Here is an 18322-nt window from a genome sequence, read left to right on the forward strand (position 1 = left end):
ATCTCAACTGGTAATGAAAAGAGCTAAAGACTTTGTTTTTGTTAACCTCTGTGTCTCCAGCACTAGAATAGTGCCTGACCCATCATAAGTACTCAATGAATATTTGTTGTAAAAGGGTTGTGTTGAGGGGCTATATGCTTCACAAAGTATCATTGTCTCGAATAGGTGGCATACTGATTTACAGCAAAATTCTCCTAACTTCTTGAGACAGAAAGCTACTTGATAGCCTAATTGCTCTTGCAAACTACAAGCAAGACTACCATATTGCAATTATTTATGCATTGGAAATTTGTAAGTCCAGGAAAAACAAGAGAAACAGAAGTCCCCCTAATTTTGACTGCTTTTTGGAAGAATTAGGGAATGGAGAAATAGCCATGCCCCAGAGAATGAAAACCTAAAACCTTAAAAGGACATCCTTTGGAGAGAAGGATCCAAAAACAGAATAGGCCTGAAAAAGCTTTCCCACTGAGGTAAGCCTTAGCTATTCTCTCTACATCATTGCAGTTAAGACTCCTTATGGAACCTAAGCCACCACCCAAGCCACATGGGCACACAGACGTGGCAAATGGAATTTTGGGAGTATAAGGCAAAAGCGTGAGAGCATCTGCTTCCCTCCAGTATTGCTTCTACCCCGACTGTCACAATTGTAGAGCTATGCTGTTCACTATAAGCACAGCACCTGGGGAATCTTAGGCTGACTTGGGTTGAACAGGAGTCACTTCTATGGCCCTCCTGCCCTTGTGGGCCAGTATTGACAGCTGGACGATACAAAGGACTTGTTTGTCCTCTTAGCCCAAATTAAAAGTGGACCCCCCCCCCGTAAAGTTTTGTTGAATCATCAGTCATCATTATAAGCACATGCCTTTAGAAGGCTATTTTGACAAATCTAAAACAGAAATGGCTTTGTTAAGAGCTAGCACATTGACCTGTTTCGTGATCAGTATCTGAGCTGACAGATTGGAAAAGAAGGATATTGAAACTCAATTTCATAACATGCCTTCCTGCTGGAAGAGATAAAAAGCAACCAGGAAAGTAAGTGACAGAATGAGGGGGAGGGCCTGCCCAGAGAAATCTCACATCTTTTCTAGTGCCTGTGGAAGGACTAGGGAATAGAGTTTAGAATTTCTGGCTGTGAGATAAGAACTTGGAGGTCATGTCAAGTAGTCTAATGATCTAAAAGCTCAGCTTGAGCCCTCTTATGTTATGCCAGTTTTTATTCCAGACTGAGCATCCTAATCTTTGAACACAACTAATATTAAATAAGGGATTCACTGTGGAAATGGATCCTGCTCTTTAGATCACTGTGCTATCCATTGGGTGAAGGTAAACTATGTCATCAAATTCCCAGTTACTGGAGCATCCCTATCGTTAGGGATTTAGGGCAATAATAAATCAGTTCCCTGGATGGGCAAGTATGGGTTCAGCATTCTACTTATTTCTCTAAGTTCCTGATTTCCCTAGTAATTTCTTACTATATTCTCAGACTCTTTGATGTTTTAAAGGAATTTTTAAACCTAGCTGTTCGTTGTTTTCAGTGAGAGAATTGGTCTAAATAACCTAGCTCCTTAAGTCTGCTGAGCTCAAATTGTTTGAACACTTAGTTACACAAAGAAGGGAGAAAATGAATGATTGCTAAGTGCATGGGAGGATGTGAGCCTGCAGTCCTTTCTTCCCCTTTCCTCTCACCAAAATTTACCCAGAATTTTAGAAACGATGTAAGTTGGAGGGAACCTTGGGTATTGTTTAGAATAACTTCCAGATTTCAGGGTTGAGAATGTTGAGATCCAGAAAGATAAAGGGGCTAACTAAAGCCACATAGTTAATTTTGGTGCAGTTTGAACAAGGAACTTCTGACTTTTCACCCAGCATGTTCACCTTCTTACCTTGACTCTTTCTTTCTTTGTCTCTTCTGCAAGGATAAGTCAAAGTCCAATTATATTGCCTTCTCTGTGTCTCATCTGTGGTCTACAGTTGTTTATCTTTTGAGTAATCTAAAATAAGCCAGTGAAGTCATTGGAGTCCCTGAAGGAGAGGAGAGAGAAAGAGGACAAAAAAATGTTTGAAGAAATAGTAGCTTAACAAAAACAGTCATAGGATCAATGAAACAGAATAGAGAACCCAGAAATAAGTCCACAACTTACAGTCAATTAATCTTTGACAAAGGAGGCAAGAATATACAATGGAGAAAAGACAATCTCTTCAGGAAGTAGTGTTGGGAAAGTTGGACAGTCACATGTAGATCAGTGACTCACACTAGTCAGAATGGCCATCATTCAAAAGTCCACAAACAATAAATGCTGGAGTGGTTGTGGAGAAAAGGGAACTCTCCTACACTGTTGGTAGGAATGTAGTTTGGTGCAGCCATTATGGAAAACACTGTGGAGATTCCCCAAAAAACTAAAAATAAACTTACTATACGATCCAGCAATCCCACTCCTGGGCATATATCTGGAGGGAATTCCAATTCAAAAAGTTTCATGCATTCCAATGTTCATAGCAGCACTATTTACAGTAGCCAAGACATGGAAATCACCTAAATGTCCATTGACAGATGACTGGATAAAGAAGTTGTGGTATATACTTATACAGTGAAATACTACTCAGCCATAAAAAAGAGTAAGTTAATGCCATTTGCAGCTACGTGGATGGACCTGGAGATGGTCATTCTAGGTGAAGTAAGCCAGAAAGAGAGAGAAAAATACCATATGGTATCACTTACCTGGAATCTTAAAAAAAAAAAAAAAAAAAGGACAAAAATGAACTTACCTACAAAATAGAAATAATGAATATATGTATGATCTTGTATAACTGAAAAATTGTGCTCTACACTGGAAGTTGACACAACATTGTAAACTGACTATAACTCAATAAAAAAAGAAAAGAAAACAGAAACAGACTCACACACATTATAACCAAACTTATGGTTACTGGGGAAAAGGGGGGTGGGAAAGGATAAATTGGGAGTTTGAGATTTGCAGATACTAACTACTACATATAAAATAGACATACAACAAGTTTCCTCTGCATAGCACAGGGAACTATATTCAATATCTTGTAGTAACCTATAATGAAAAAGAATATGAAAACAAATATATGTATGTATATATATGACTGAAACATTATGCTGTATACCAGAAATTGACACATTATAAACTGACTATACTTCAGTGAAAGAAATAAAAAAAAAAAGTGTATCAAATCTAAAAAGAAAAAAAAAGTAATGATAGCCTAAAAGTTTCAAAATTGATAAAAGCTATAAATTCATAGATCTGAGAAGCTCAATGAATCCAAGGCACAATAAACATGAATAAAATTACACCAAGGCACATCATAGTCAAACTTCTTAAAACCAGTGATAAAGAGAAAAATTTTAGAAGCATCCAGAACATCTTTAAATTACTGAAAGAAAATCTGTCAGTCTATAATTCTATAGCCCAATGAAAATATCTTTCAAAAATTAAAAATATAGACACTTTCAGGCATTCAGAGCCACAAAAGATTATCACCAGCAGATCTACAGTATAAGAAATATTACAGGAAATCTTTAGGCATAAGAAAATTTATACCAGGTGGATATATGGATATCAATGAAGGAATAATGAACACCAGAAATGGTAGCTACCTAGACTATATGATTGTCTATGGAGAAAATCCTATGAAATCTACAAAAAAGCTAATTGAACTAATAAGTAAATAAGTTTAAGAAGATTTCAGGATTCAAGATCAATATACACAAATCTGTGAAATTTCTATAAGCAGTAAGTAGAAATTAAAAATTTTTAATTTATAAGAGCATCAAAGTATGAAATGTTTAGAAATGTCTGTCAAAGATGTACAGGACTAGTACACTAAAAACTATAAACATTGCTGAGAAAAATTTTAAAAGACCTAAATAAATGGAGAAATATGCCATATTTGTGGACTAGAAGACTCATCATTGTTAAGATGTCAGTTCTTGCCAGTTTGACACATAGACTCAATGCAATTTTAATCAAAATTCTAGCAAGCTATTTTGTAGAAATCAATAATTTACTTCTAAAATTCATATGAAATTCAAAGGACCTATAGCAGCCAAAACACTGGGAAAAAAAAACAAATTTAGAGGACTTACACTATCTGATTTCAGCTTTTTTTTTTATAAAGCTACAGTAATCAAGATAATGTAGTTTGGGAGTAATGCTAGGTAAATAGATCATTGGAACAGAATAGAGAGTCCAGAAATAGACTCCACATATATAGTCAGTTGATTTTTGACAAAGGCACAAAGTCCAGTGGAGAAAGGAAAGTTTTTTTTTTTATTTCCATTCAAAAAAAAAAAAAGGACTTTGATACATACCCCACAGACATAAAAAAAAATTGGATTATAGGTCTAAATATAAAACCTAAAGCTATAAAAACTTCTAGAAGAAACATAGGAGAAAATCTTTGTGACCTTAAATTAGGCAAAGATGGCTTCGATAGAATACCAACAGTGCAATCTATTTTTTAAGAATAATATGTTAGATTTCACAAAAATTAAGAACTTTTCCTCTTTGAAAAGTGCTGTTAAATGACTTTTCTAAAGCCATAGACTTGAAGAAAATATTTTCACATTATAGATCTGACCAAGTGCTTGTATCCAGAATATACAAAGAACTGTTAAAACATAATCATAAGAAATGAACAACCCAATTAATGAATGGCAAAAGATTTAAACAGTTACCAAAGATATACAGATAGCTACTAAGCATGTGAAAAGATGTACAACATTGTTAGTCATGGAGGAAGTGCACATTTAAACCTCAGGATACCACTACACACCCATTAGAGTCTAAAGTAAAAAAGAGTCACCCCACCAAGTGTTGCCAAGGATATGGAGCAACTGAACTCTCACACGCTGCTACAGGAGTGTTAAATGGCATAACCACTGTGGGAAAACTGAAGAGTTTCCTAAAAAAGTTAAACATGCTCTGAACATATGGTCCAGCCATTCTACTTCAAGCTATTTACCAAAGAGAAATTACAGCTATGGTCATACAAGAACTTGTACATGAATGTTTATATCAGCTTAGTTTGTAATAGCCAGAAAGTGGAAACAATCCAAACATTCATCAATAAGTGAATGGATAAATAAATGGGGGTAGATGCTCACAATAAGATGGAATGAGCTATCAGTATATGCAAAACTGTGGGTGAATCTCCAGATAATTATGCTGACAGAAAGGAGCCAGAGAAAGAAGAGTAATCCTCGTGATTCCATGTATATAAAATTCTGCAAAGTGCAAAATAAAGCAGATCAGCTGGGGAAACTGGGGACTGAAGAGGGGCTGGGAGGGATTACAAATGGCCAAAGGAAACTTTGGTGAATGATGGATATATTCATTATCTCAATTGTGGTGATGGTTTCATGGGTGTATACATTTGAAAAACATAACCAAACTGCACGCTTTAAATATGTGAAATTTATTGCATGTCAGCTAACATCTATAAAGCGTAATTAAAGTTGGAAAAAAAAGAAACCAGTGATTACATGTACACCTGATGTGATGTGAATAAACAGGAGATCATGTGCATAAGATCCCACTTTTGTGCACATGGGAGTACGTAAATCTAAATAATGCAGGATTATGGTATAACTGTACACACAGGTACACCTGAGAAGCCATGAAAGAGCATTTGAGATAACATATCACATGATATGACATTTGTAATGGCCTAGCATGGAAATGTAATGTGGTTTCAATAGAGGAAAACCAAAGAATACATTTTCATCTAGTGAGTGTTAATTTCCTTCCTCCCGCCTGAACTTACAGTCCCGGCTCATGACATGAGTAACCTATCTCCTGCTGTGAACCACCTTGTCTTATTACTCACTTTGGCCTCAATAAGGAAAACACAATAGTCAAGCCTTCCGTGGCTTTCAGATACAAGCTGGCAGCCTGTTGACACAGCACAGCATTTGTTCTGGGACATTGCAAGTTAAGCCAAGAGGATTTCTCTCTGAAACAAAATACTTTCAATAAAGCTGCAAAGAAGAAAACGCCACCTCTTAGAGAAGCACATTGGGTAAAGGTATAGAAATTAAAAAAAAAAAATTATTCTTTGCTTTCTGCAAGAGGCCAAGGCCAGGACTTGAGTTAGTACAAATCTACAAGGAAGCACCAATGAGCAATTCACAACAATTCATTTAGACCTTGACTGATTTTTTTCAAGGTTAGTAAAACTGATCCTTAGAGAACCTTCCTGGCACAATATAGAAAAAAAAAGTTACATAAAATTGTGAAAATAATACAAGTCTTTCATACCATTCACTTTCCCTTTTTCCTTCTGTCTCTCCCTTCCTGCAATTCACACACGTATACACACACACACGCACACACTCTTTCTGCCTCTCTCTTCCCTCCCTACCCACCCCCAATAGAGTAAATCTGTGAAAGAATACCTCTGGGCAACATTCACTCATCTGTAAAATGAAGAGTTGCGTTATCTCTGAGGCCCATGAGAGAGCATCCAGCTTAGACATGCCATGAGATATACTGTTCAGTTGATCACTGGGGCTCCAGCAAAGACTATATTTTAAGGCTCAGACTAAAAACTTCCATGGTATTTTGCTGTGCAATGTCACAAAGTTGAAGAATTTTTAAAATCTAATAACAAAACCTTTTTTTCAGATCTGAGTGACATGAGAGAGCTGGTTTAACTGATTTTTTAAATGGATTAAAATCATATCTGCGTAAGTGAGTCTCAAGTCTGCCTGTACATTAGAGCTCCCCGGGGATTTGATTAGTCCGAGGGTCGGGCAATGAGGTATTTTGTCGTCGTTTCTGCTGCTCTGATTCTTAAGTACTCCAGGCAAGTCTAATATGCAGTCAGGGAGGAGAACCCTTCATTTATCCTCTACCAAATGTCAGGGTGAAAACAGGCCACAGGTCAAACATCAGGTTCTTGAATATTTGGATCTTGCTTGCTTTGTGTAAGCCCAGCCTAAATCTGAGACAACATCTGGGAGTTAGGGCTATTTCTTCTCTAAAACTCAGGTCTGCCATCCCTTGGGTGGGTCACACAGGTCACTCACTGTGTGAATTAAAAAAAAAAAAAAAGTCAGTTTGTGCAAAGCAAATATATTTTCAGTATTTTTAAAATTTCACAAGTAATACTTGCTCTTTATAATAATTTAATAACTCAGGGGTAAATACATTTTAAAATAATAGTGTTCCCCTCCTCCTTCTCTCTAACACAACTCCCCTGATATAAATAATACCTAATGTTGATGGTGGGGAGTCTGTCCTTCCATACCCTGTATTAAAATACATGTACAAGCACATATAAATGTATGAATTCATATATCATGTTATTGTCCTTTTTTCTTTCTTCCTTGTTATATACAGAAAATAGACATCTTTGTATCTTTTTTCCTGCTGTGTGCTTTATTCACTTAATCTATATCATGAGAGTTCAATAAAGCCTGGTAGATTAAATACCCTCCTGCAACTTCACTTAAAATGGCAGCAGAGGGACTCAAAAGGACATGAGCTGCAAGGATAGAGAACAGCGAAGGAGAAGAGAACAATAAAACCTCGGAAATGGAAAGCAAATGGGGGAGCTGAAACTGTCTCAGGAAACCAGGGAGCTGAAAACTGGACGTTGGAGAAAAACCCCAGCCTAACTGCTGTCCAGTACAAAATCTCAGGCTGCAGATTGCAGGCCCAAGTACTTCTACACGCAGGTACACAGGTGACACTGGAAACTGGAAGACTGGCCAGGAGTCTGAACAAGAAGCTCCTGGATCCCCAGACCCCTTCCTGACCCTGAAAAACCAGGTGACTGTTCTCCCTCCTCCCCATCAGAAGCCCAGAGGAGTAATTCTCAGAGTGAGTGGGAGTCAGAACCCCCTGCAGGGCTGGTTCAAACACAGATTCGTGGGCCCCACCCCAGTTTCTGATGCAGCACGTCCAAGATGGGGTCTGGGAATTTGCATTTCTGACAGATTGCTGGGTGGTGCTGATGCAAATGCTGGACACTACATGGTGAGAACCACTGGACCAGAGAATTACCCTGATTCTAGATGTGGGCGCTCAGGGCACAGTTAAGGGAGTAACTGCGCCACAGAAAACAAGGGTTATATAAGCACCTACATACATACCTACACCTTCTCCCAGGAGGGTCCCAGAATGTTAGCGACCAGATGCCACCCCTAGTTACTTTTAACCCTGATATGGGAGGTCAAAAGATTCTTTTCTGAGGTATCTGATAAGCCCAAAGAAAAAGCATATCCTGTGTATTGGTCGTTAAGGACCCCTCAGTGAAGAGGTCAGTCCCCCCAGCAGAAGTTCTCCCCTCTGTACAATAAAATCATCTGGAGAGCTTTTAAAAATGATAATGACAGAGTTACAGTCAGTTATATCAGATACTCTAAGGCTGGGGCCCTGGCATTTGCATTGGTTTTGAAGCATCGTAGGTGATCAAAAAAAACCATCAACCAGGGGTGAGAACCACTCCTATAGTGCACATCACCAGTCAAGGAGCTATAGCCACACACAGAGAAATGCTTTTAAGTGCTTCACTCCTAAGTATGAGTCAATGGTCACCAAATGTTTGAGGAAGCTCTAATATGAAAGTCAGAAACCAAAACAAACAGAAGAAAAGAACTCAAAGGAAACAATAATGCAAGGAGCAGGAGAAAAATTCAAAAAACAATAAATTGTATCTTCAGAGAGATAAAAGGAAACATTATATCCATGAAAAAAGAACAGGAGTTTACAAAAAGAACAGTTACAGAACAAAAACAAGAACTCTTGGCAAATTGAAAATACCGTGATAGAAATATTTCCAGTAAAAGGTTTGAAAGCTAAGTTGAGGCAATATTCCTTAAATAGAACAGAGAAAGGGAGAGAGATGGAAATGGGAGAGGGAAAAATAAGAAAACTAAAACATCAGTCTGGGAACCCAACACCTGAATAACAGCTGTTCCAGAAAGAGAGAACAAAGAAACTGGAGGGAGGATTATTACAATAACGATTCGAAAGAATGGCCCCCAAAGCAGACTGGTGGTTGCTGAGGGCTGGCGGGGGAGAATGGGAAATGACTGCAAGCGGGTACTAGGTTTGTTTGGAGGTGATGGAAGTGTTCTGAAATTAGCTTATGGTGACGGTTGCACAACTCTGTGAATATACTAAACATTATTGAGTTGTATACTATAAATGGATGAACTTTATGGTACATAGATGCTCTGTCAATAAAGCTATTTTTCTAAATGTCCCCAGAAATCTAAATGCTTCAGACTGAGGAGGCATACCAAGAGCGCAGCGCAAAAACACACACCCACTGAGGCACACAATCATGTCATTTCAGAATCTGGAGACAAAGAGAAATCCCTAAAAGCAAAACTCCCCAAAATAAACAATTTACACATGAAGCTCAGGAATTAAAATGGCATTGTACTTCTCAGTGGTAACCATTAGCTATACAAGGCAGTGCAGCAATGCCTTCAAAGTTCTGAGGAAAAAAATTGTTACCAGCCTAGAGTTCTACTTAACATAAGGGTAGACAAAAGAATGGTCGAAATCCATCGGCTAATAACCAAGTGAATGAGGAAAACGCAACTTTATTCTGAAAGTCCGTAACACTATACATCCCATTTTGTGAAGATGAGAGCCTGGGTTATGCTCATGTGGAAGCTGGTGTGCAAAAGCTGGCAGTCTGCTAGCCGGAGCACCCGGCCGGTGGCCTCACCTCCACTTTTCAAGGGGTTCTGTTGTTTTCCGTCTTCATGTATCCAGTGTTTCTCTTAAAGTGAAGAATAACTGTTAAATTGTGAACATGATCCTGAAAAAAGAAAGCCCACAGCCAGCAGAAGCATTGTATAGAGTTGAAGGATCCAGTCTTCATTAAACAATCTGTGTTCAAATCCTGGCTGCATCACTGCCAGTCTTGGGACGTGAGGCCGATTAGCTGACCACTGAGATTTAATTTCCTTTCCTGTAAGATGGAACTAATTGTATCTTCCCATCGGGCTGTTGCAAGGACTAGATTGAAATACTCTCTGCTAAGAGGAAGACGTAGTACCTGGTAAAGAGCAGCACTCACTGTTAGCAGTAGTAGTAGTGTTAGTAGTAATTCTGCTTCTAGGACTAGTGGTATGGTAGCAACACAATGAAGAAGTCTAATAAAGTGGTATCATCGACCAATTTGGTGGCTAATAAATGCCAAAAACTCGTACATGTTCCGCGTTCAGCTTGCCCTTTATTACACCAATACTCTGTCAAAAAAAGAATCCTATTTCTTATTTTTCTTTCATCCACAGTGAGATGGATTTTTCATTCTGCACATGTCCTTTTGGGAAAAGGCCTAATAGCTTATGTCTGTCTGTAACTATTTCTGAAACACGGCTTCAAGGTTTGAAAGCCTTCCCTTACCTACTTCTCATTGTTAACATCATACTTAATGGTATCCAGAAAAGATTCATGTTCACAGTGTACGGGCATGGCCTGTCTATACCAGATGTATATAGTAAGAGAGGAGCAGAGAGGGAGCGTGGGTTCAGAAGAAGGTGCCATACATTCATGGCAATTCACGGCTTTGGAGTTTGCCCTTTACCACATTGCAACACTGAAAACACTGCCAACCAAACACTTGGTTAATGTCATGGAAGCAATTCAGATACAAATGTCTGTTATCAAGAGGTCACAAAAACACCCCAAATAAGAGTGAGCACATGGAAGCATGTGGTTTTCTGTTGGTTTAGCATCTGGCACCCTGGTGTAAGAAGAGAAGGATGCCGCCTCTGCCAGGCTGGAGGCACGTTCTGAGATGGCCGTGGCAGGGCGTGGCTGTTGTCCTTGCGGGTGTTGGGCCCGAGAGGCTGGGAATGGCAGCAGACGAGAGAGGTGGTATCCCTGCTCTTTTAATGGATTTCTGCCCCCTTACTCCGCAGAGGGAGGCTGAAAAGCTGCCTCCTGGGGTCTGTGCTGGGCTTGTCCACAGCAGTGTGGCATCTACTCTACCGGCTTATCCCCCTCCCAGAAAACACCCACCAGGCATCACTCCCAATCTCAATCAATCATTCTTTAAAAAAAAATTTATTGAAGTGTAGTTGATTTTCATTGTTAATTCCAGGTGTACAGCAAAGTGATTCAGTTATACATATATATATACACATATATATTTTTTTCTTTTCAGATTTCTTTCCATTGTATGTTATTATAGGAAATTGAATACAGTTCCCTGTGCTGTACAGTAGTTCCTTGTTCATCTGTTTTATGTAGAAGAATGTGTGTCTGCTAATCTCCAACCCCTAGTTTATCCCTCCCCGCCCTCTCCCATAGTTTTTGGTAACTGTAGCTTATTTTCTAGGTCCACGAGTCTGTTTTTGGCTTGTAAATAGAATTTGTATAAATTCTTTTTTTAGATTCTGTATATAAATGAGATGATATTTGCCTTTCTGTGTCTGACTTACTTAGTATGGTCATCTCTAGGTCCATCAATGTTGCTGCAAATGGCATCATTTCGTTCTTTTTTATGGCTGAGTATATATTGTGTATCTATCTCACATCTTCTTTATCCACTCGTCTGTTGATGGACACTTAGGTTGTTCCCACATCTTGGCTATTGTAAATAGAGCTTCTATGAACACTGGGGTGCAGGTGTCTTTTCAAATTAGAGTTTTCTCTGGATATATGCCCAGGAGTGGAATTGCTGGATCATATGGGAACTCTGCTTTTAGTTTTTTTAAGGCATCTCCATACTGTTTTCCATAGTAATCATTCTTAAAAGACACAGGCACACAACAGAAACTTGAAAGGAACACACACACACACACAGCTCTTCTAACTCACAGACAGCACTTTAAAATGTAAGCAGAATTTTCTTAGATTCATTGCCACTTGATACCCGTAACAACCCTGCATGAGGCGCTTCCTTTCTTACAGGTAAAGAAGCCAAAGAAGTAAATGGCTGAACAAGATCCCGTAATTAGTAAGTTGTGGAGCCAGCATTGGGAGCCATGTTTCTTGACTAGAAATGACCTGTTTCTTCTGCTTATGCCATGCTGCTTCTTCTAAAACAACAAGCAAATATTTACTGAGCACTTATTGTTTACCAAGTATGGTTCGAGGCACCTCACATATATTAAATTGTTTAATCCTTGTAACAATCGAGCTTTACGGAGAGGGAAGCTGGGGCACAGAGGAATAAGATTTTTTTTCTTCTTCAGAATAATAGATGGTTGTCCAGAGAGGTTATGTCACATTCAAGAGGGGTTCAGTGCTCTCAGAGACCTCACTTTGAGTTTCTTTCTTTTTCCACTAAAGGCCAAGGTATTTAGCCAGATCACTCATGTCCTTTCAGTAACTGAAGGACCTGCTAGCAAACCCAGTTAGACACCTCCTCTGGATGCCGCCCAGGCTGTGAGGCGCTGTTGCAAGGAGCAACTCCAGCGAGAAAGCAGTGATCCCTTTACTGACCCCATCCTTGCTGAAGAGGCGAGGCAGTGCTGTGAATGTCCAGGCCTTCTCAAAGTGATGGGTGTGCCCATTTTTGCCTCTCTCCACACATCTGCTTCCTGCCATGTGAAACGTTTCCTTACGTCCTCACGTCCGCGTCACCCAGGCTCCGGACCCCTCTGGTTCCAGGGTTTCGGCCTCCATGCGTCGGTCTGTGCACACGTCCTTCATTATTTCGCAGACTTCCTCCCTGTGCCCTTTGGCCTAAACTTTCTAAGCCAGATTCCTCACTGGTTCAGTCTCTCTTTCTGCAGGAATCCCTTTAACTCCCTGACACCTTAGTCGGCCTTCTTTGAGATTCCTTCTGGATGGATGGCCCCCGCACCCCACACCGAGTTCCCGCACCCAGAGCTACACCGAATGCTTCTGTAAAGGTCAGTGCTGAATCCCATTTCCACGGGGTGAGTTCACCTTCCTCTCATGCTCAGTAGATGCCACTGTCCTTTGTGCTCAGAGACTCTGCCCTGAGAACCAGTCTTTCTCTCTGAGCCTGTTGGACCAAAAGTGTAATTGCCTTCAGCAGTTTATATCTGTCTTTTCGTTCCATTCTGTGCTCCACTGCCCGCCCCCCATATTTTCACTCATTCATTTAGGAGACTATGAGCAGGGCACCGCGCGAGGAGCTAGAAATACAGCGACGGATAAGACTGCCTCACGGTCATTGTCCTCCCGGGGAGACTGAGCAGCTAACAGTTAAAACACAGCATGAACAGCACGGTTGTAGAAATGCATGGGGATGAGAAGAAGGGAAGGGGGACCCAGCTTACACTGGGGTGTCAGGGGAGACGTCTAGAGAGTGAAGGACGAGGAAGTGTTAGGTCAGAGGTGCTTGAGGGAGTGGTTGTGAGGAGGGAGGAGGTAAGGGAAGAAAGAGTATTTCAAACAGACAGACACACACGCACGCACGCACCCACGCACGCACGCACGCACGCACAGGCCTGCTGCAGTCATGAAATTAAAAGACCTTCCTAAGGTCAGAAGCAGAACATTCAAGAGAAGTAACCAAAAATGGGGCTGCAAAGATGAGCGGAGGTCAGATCACGCAAAGCCTTATGAGCATGTTAAGGCACCTGGATTTTATTCTGAGGGCACTGGGAAGCCCTAAAACAGTTTCAGGCAGGATGGCTGCGATCAGATTTGCATTTTGGAAAGGTCACTGCTGCAGCGGAGGGGCCCGAGGTGGAGGAGGGGTGATGGGGAGCCATCTGCATGAACAAATAAAGGTGGTGCCATGGGGTGCGCCTCTGGGGGGGGCCTGCAAGGGCCGACTCATCCTTCAGCTGCTCGGGGAGGTGGCTATCCTTAGCCGACAGCTGAAACCCTGTCTGGGATCTGTCCTAAGCTGAAGACGGTTGCCTCACAAAGTCACACTGCCCCCCGGGGCAGTCACGTCAAACGGCCGATTGATGGGACAGTGTCAAGGCTCAGTCCCTGTGGCCTCAAGGCCAGACGAGTCTGAAGGGCCGTCCCAGCCCCAGTGCCCGCGGCTCTGGAGGAGGCCTTTGTTGCAGCTGCACCCCAGTTCAGAGCTTCACCCCTCCCTCCGCAACAGGCGCTGGGCTCCGGGGCTCCCTAGTAATCTTCCCGCCTGCACATCTCAGTCTCAGAGCCTGCTTCCTGGGGAACAGCTGGCAGCACGAGTGGTCCAGGAAGAAGACTCTGAAGGAGGGCTTTGGCCCTCAGTCGCCCCCCAGCTGGCCAGCCGAGGCTGTGTCGGTGGCAGCGGAACTCTGCTGGCGCTGGTGTGCAGCAGTTCTGCGGCTGCAAGTCTGCCGCAGGCACGCGGGGCTGGGATGGGGTGAGCGTGTCCAGGCGGGGCCGGTATCTCCAGCTTTTGAGAGGTCAAGGGCATAAGATAATATTATAATGAAATGAGTGGTCTCAAGGAAATGAGATGCTTTTTAATGAGTGCCATGGATGCCTTGGAGAAAGACTATAAAAAGCAAAATGTGAAATTCAGAGAGCCTTGAAAACAGCATATAAAGAGACTCTTATCTCCCGCATCCAGAGAGCAGGAAAAGTCAGGCCCAGGACTTCACTGTGGGAGTAGCCCCAGTCCTCCAGAGCAGACTGGATTCTCAGCCCCAGCAAGTCTGCTGTGTCAATACGAGACCTGAGTTGGGAAGGAGTGGGACCCTCAGGATCGAGATGGAGTCATCTGGGTGGATGCACTTGAAAGCCTCGAGGCCCCGGGTCCCCTGAAACCCCTCACCCTGTGCTGTGGCCCACCTCTGCTTACAGGCTCACCACGAGACCATGTGGAAGGCTCAGGCTTTTGAAGCAATGTGCACCCCCCTTAGGATGTGCCCTCACCTCCCCTTCTGGCACCAGGTCAGAATCAGGGGTCAAGTCATAACACAACCCGGCTGGGGAAGTGCAGGGCCTGGTTAGGGATGAAAGTGACCATCGCCAGGAGGAAAGTACTACGGGACTGGGTGCAGGGGAGCTGGGCCGGGGAGGGGCGTGAGCCTGGATGCGGGAGCGTTTGTTGATGTGAAAGCACTTCTGCTGTAGACGTATTACTGCGTTCGACACCCTGACGAGGACCCCTGGGGAAGGTGCCAACATGCTAGTAGGACAGATCTGGGGAGCTGGGAGGAAGGCGGTGGTGACGTTCAGTGAGGCAGAGACATCTGCGCTGCCGTGGCAGAGGTGGAAGACGAGACCAAGAGGCACGGACGTTTGCGCTCCCCAGTAAGCTGCCTGCACGCAGAGGCCCGGCCCGAGATGAAAAAGACGAAACGATAGCTAAGAAAGTATGTTCATTTCAATAGTTCACAGTGAATTTTCTCCACCTTTGGGGGAAAGTTTTTTATTTAATTATAATTTTTTTGTTTTTTTGAGGGGGGTAACTAGGTTTATTTATTTACCTACTTATTTTTAACAGAGGTAGTGGGGCTTAAACCCATTAATTTTTTTTTATTGAAGTATAATCAGTCACAATGTCTCAATTTCTTGTGTACAGCATAATGTCCCAGTCAGACATATATATACATATATTTGGAGCTTTCTATATCAGTTCACTTGAGGAAAAATGCCTTTTATGGCTCATGATCGTTTTGAATACGAAGTATTTACTAAAGGAAATTTTCTTTCCTAAAAGGTCTTAGAATGTAGAATGTTCAGTTTTTCTTTCTCAGAGCAAGCTCTCTGCCATATCTTTCTTGAGAACAAATTTGCTCAATTCTTACCTTCCTGGCTGGTGAGTGAGTTTACCCTGGATAGCATGACTGCTTGGTTTTCATGACTCCGTTCTCCTGGCTGGCCTGTGTAATTTCTCTCCTTGTAATTTTCCCTGATGTGCGGCATAGATCACATACTAGGCAGTTTTGAGTCATTGGCTATTACTCAGGCTTCTGGGTAGCGTTTTCACTTCACCAGTGGTGGTTTAGACCACATCAAATAATAATATTGATTCAACACCACCACAGTGATAACTGTAATGAGCGCTTCTCTGCCTCAGGCACTGTTCCCAGGGCTTTCCACAGCCTCTCTGCTTGTTTCATCCGCACCACGGCCTCATCTGTAGACCCTTATCCCCCTTAGAACCCTCTTAAGACATAATGTAGACAAATCGGGAAGCTTCATCTCCAGGTTACAGATGGAAAAACCGAGCCATAGAAGCCATCCAAACAGAGCTTGGGCTCTTCCCACGATGCCCAGCCTTTCCCGGGCAGCCCAGTAAGGTGGGGCTCGGTGTCAACACATCTGAAGGCTCAGGACTTAGAAATCGTGCAGTATCCATTGCCTGCCCCCAACAAAGAAAGAGGTCAGCTTTGTGGGGTCACCAATCATAGATGGAAGTTTAGGTAACCTGCCTTCGAGTCCTGCCCCGGAAACAAGTAACTTTTCCCCCTGGGACTCAGTCTCTCCATCTGTAAAGTGAAGGCATAGACCAGATCAGGAATTGCATATTGGTAGCCTGAGGGACACTGGATGACCACAGATGTGTTTTGTTTAGGCTGCATGTTTCGTTTTGTTCTGATTTGGCTTTTCAGGGTGAGGGGGTGAGTTCATTTAAGAGATGGCCAGTTCAGTCACTGCTCCATGACTCCTTATTGTCTTAGACAAGTCTGGTTCACACGTTTATATACTTGCCTGGTCCTTGTAAGCTTCTGAAATTGCAAATTTGGGATCAGATTATCCCTGAGACCCATGTCGATCGTGTTTATTTCCCCCCTGGAATCCCTGAACCAAAGAGATGCAAGACCCCCGGTGAGGGGGACGCAGAGTGTATGAGGGAGCAGGATGGTCTGCTGACCCTCCACGGTCTTGGTGTCCTGGGAGCCTAGACGCTTGGCCGGCCTTGCCCAGTGCTGCCCACTTCTCAGGGCCAAGGAGGACAAGGTAGCCGTGTGTCCTGGCTGGGCAGGGGGAGGTGGGTGCGATGTTCTGCTCTCATTCACGGGATGGGAGCAGTGGTTGGCACTCCTGCTGCGGGAAGGACACGTCAGCAATGAGCAGACACGAGAGCCCATCCTTTCTGACAGTGCCCACAGTCACAGGGTTACCTGCACTGGGGCAAGGGGGAGCCGCCTTGGGTCGTCAAACCACGTGAAGCCGAGGCACCCACTCCACTCAGTGTGGACCAGCCTCGCCAGTGTGGCGCCAGCCTTGATGGATCCAGCTCACCGCTCTCTTTTGCTGTCTGTGGTTGTCATAGTTACGAGGTTTCATTGCCCCTGATTCTCCCTCTTCACGGTGGAGGGGCTCAAACCCACTTCCTACTGGGGCGCAGAAGCCCGTTGCTGATCACATATGTTGAGGTCACCTTGAGATTGCGTTGGTAGCACCAGTTTGGCTCCCAAAATTCCCGGAATGCAGGAAGGGCCTAGTTTCTTCAACGTTTGTGAACGACCTTGACTTTCTTGCGGTCCCTTTTCACTTACTTATTCCATGCTCAGCTCTGTGACTGACACAAGCAGGGCTGGTATTATCTCTCAAGCAATATGACATTTCAAAGCACCCGGGCATCAGGTGAGCTGAGATAATGTCAGGGAAGCTCAATAGGGTTCCTCTCAGGCCCTAATGAGAAATACAAAGGAGTGAATTACGGAGACTTTCTATAGAGCCTTTGGGCGAGTGCAGGAAGGGAGAAGGGGAAAAAGAAAAAAGGATCTTATCAGGAAAAGGGCCTTTGTGAGAGGAACTAGTGCCATTCGTTTGCTCTCCAATCCAGACTGAGCTCCGGAGGTGAGAGATGGCTCTCCTCTCTTGGTGGATTTCTCCATGTGAGTTTTGGGAAAAACATTTCAAGCTGAAGAGAGAATTAGACCCGCAGATGACAGTGCGTATGCATATCCCTGGCGAAGAAGCCTGTATATGAATTTCATTCCATTGTTTTGGCTCTTACCTAGAACACCATGTTTTTAACAGCATTATTTAAGCTCTACCAACATTTTACAAGCTGTTCTTAAGGTCAGAACTTTTTTTTAATTGTTCATTTCCACAGATGGTCTCCTCTGAGGTACAATTGTATTTGAGGAAACTGAGTCCTAAAAGGTGTGATGCGTAAGCTGAATTTTTTAAAAAAAGAACTGTGTATGTTTACATTACTGTGACATAAAATACTTAAGAAGCCAAAGGTCCTTGATAAGCTGTTTTACTCTTTTTTTTAAAATATATTTTTATTGAAGTATAGTCAGTTTACAATGTGTCAGTTTCTGGTGTACAGCACAATGCTTCAGTCATATAGGAACATACATATATTTGTTTTCATTTTCTTTTTAACTGTAAGCTACTACAAGATATTGAATATAGTTCCCTGTGCTCTACAGTATAAACTGTTGTTTGTTTTATTCTTTTTCTTATAAACCTTGTAGCCCTGAGTATTATGCCTTATA

At 42.5% G+C, this 18322-nt stretch overlaps 1 long non-coding RNA gene across 1 annotated transcript in view; it reads left to right on the forward strand.

Moving 5' to 3' along the window:
• LOC135319174 (uncharacterized) overlaps positions 1–18322 on the forward strand; it is a 55881-nt gene that overhangs the window by 6592 nt on the left and 30967 nt on the right. The window contains exon 2 of the long non-coding RNA XR_010377625.1: positions 12734–12853. This is a non-coding gene — a long non-coding RNA (uncharacterized LOC135319174). The remainder of the gene's footprint in view (positions 1–12733; positions 12854–18322) is intronic.

This window comes from Camelus dromedarius, chromosome 24 (genome assembly GCF_036321535.1).
Source record: "Camelus dromedarius isolate mCamDro1 chromosome 24, mCamDro1.pat, whole genome shotgun sequence".
Lineage (NCBI taxonomy): Eukaryota > Metazoa > Chordata > Mammalia > Artiodactyla > Camelidae > Camelus > Camelus dromedarius.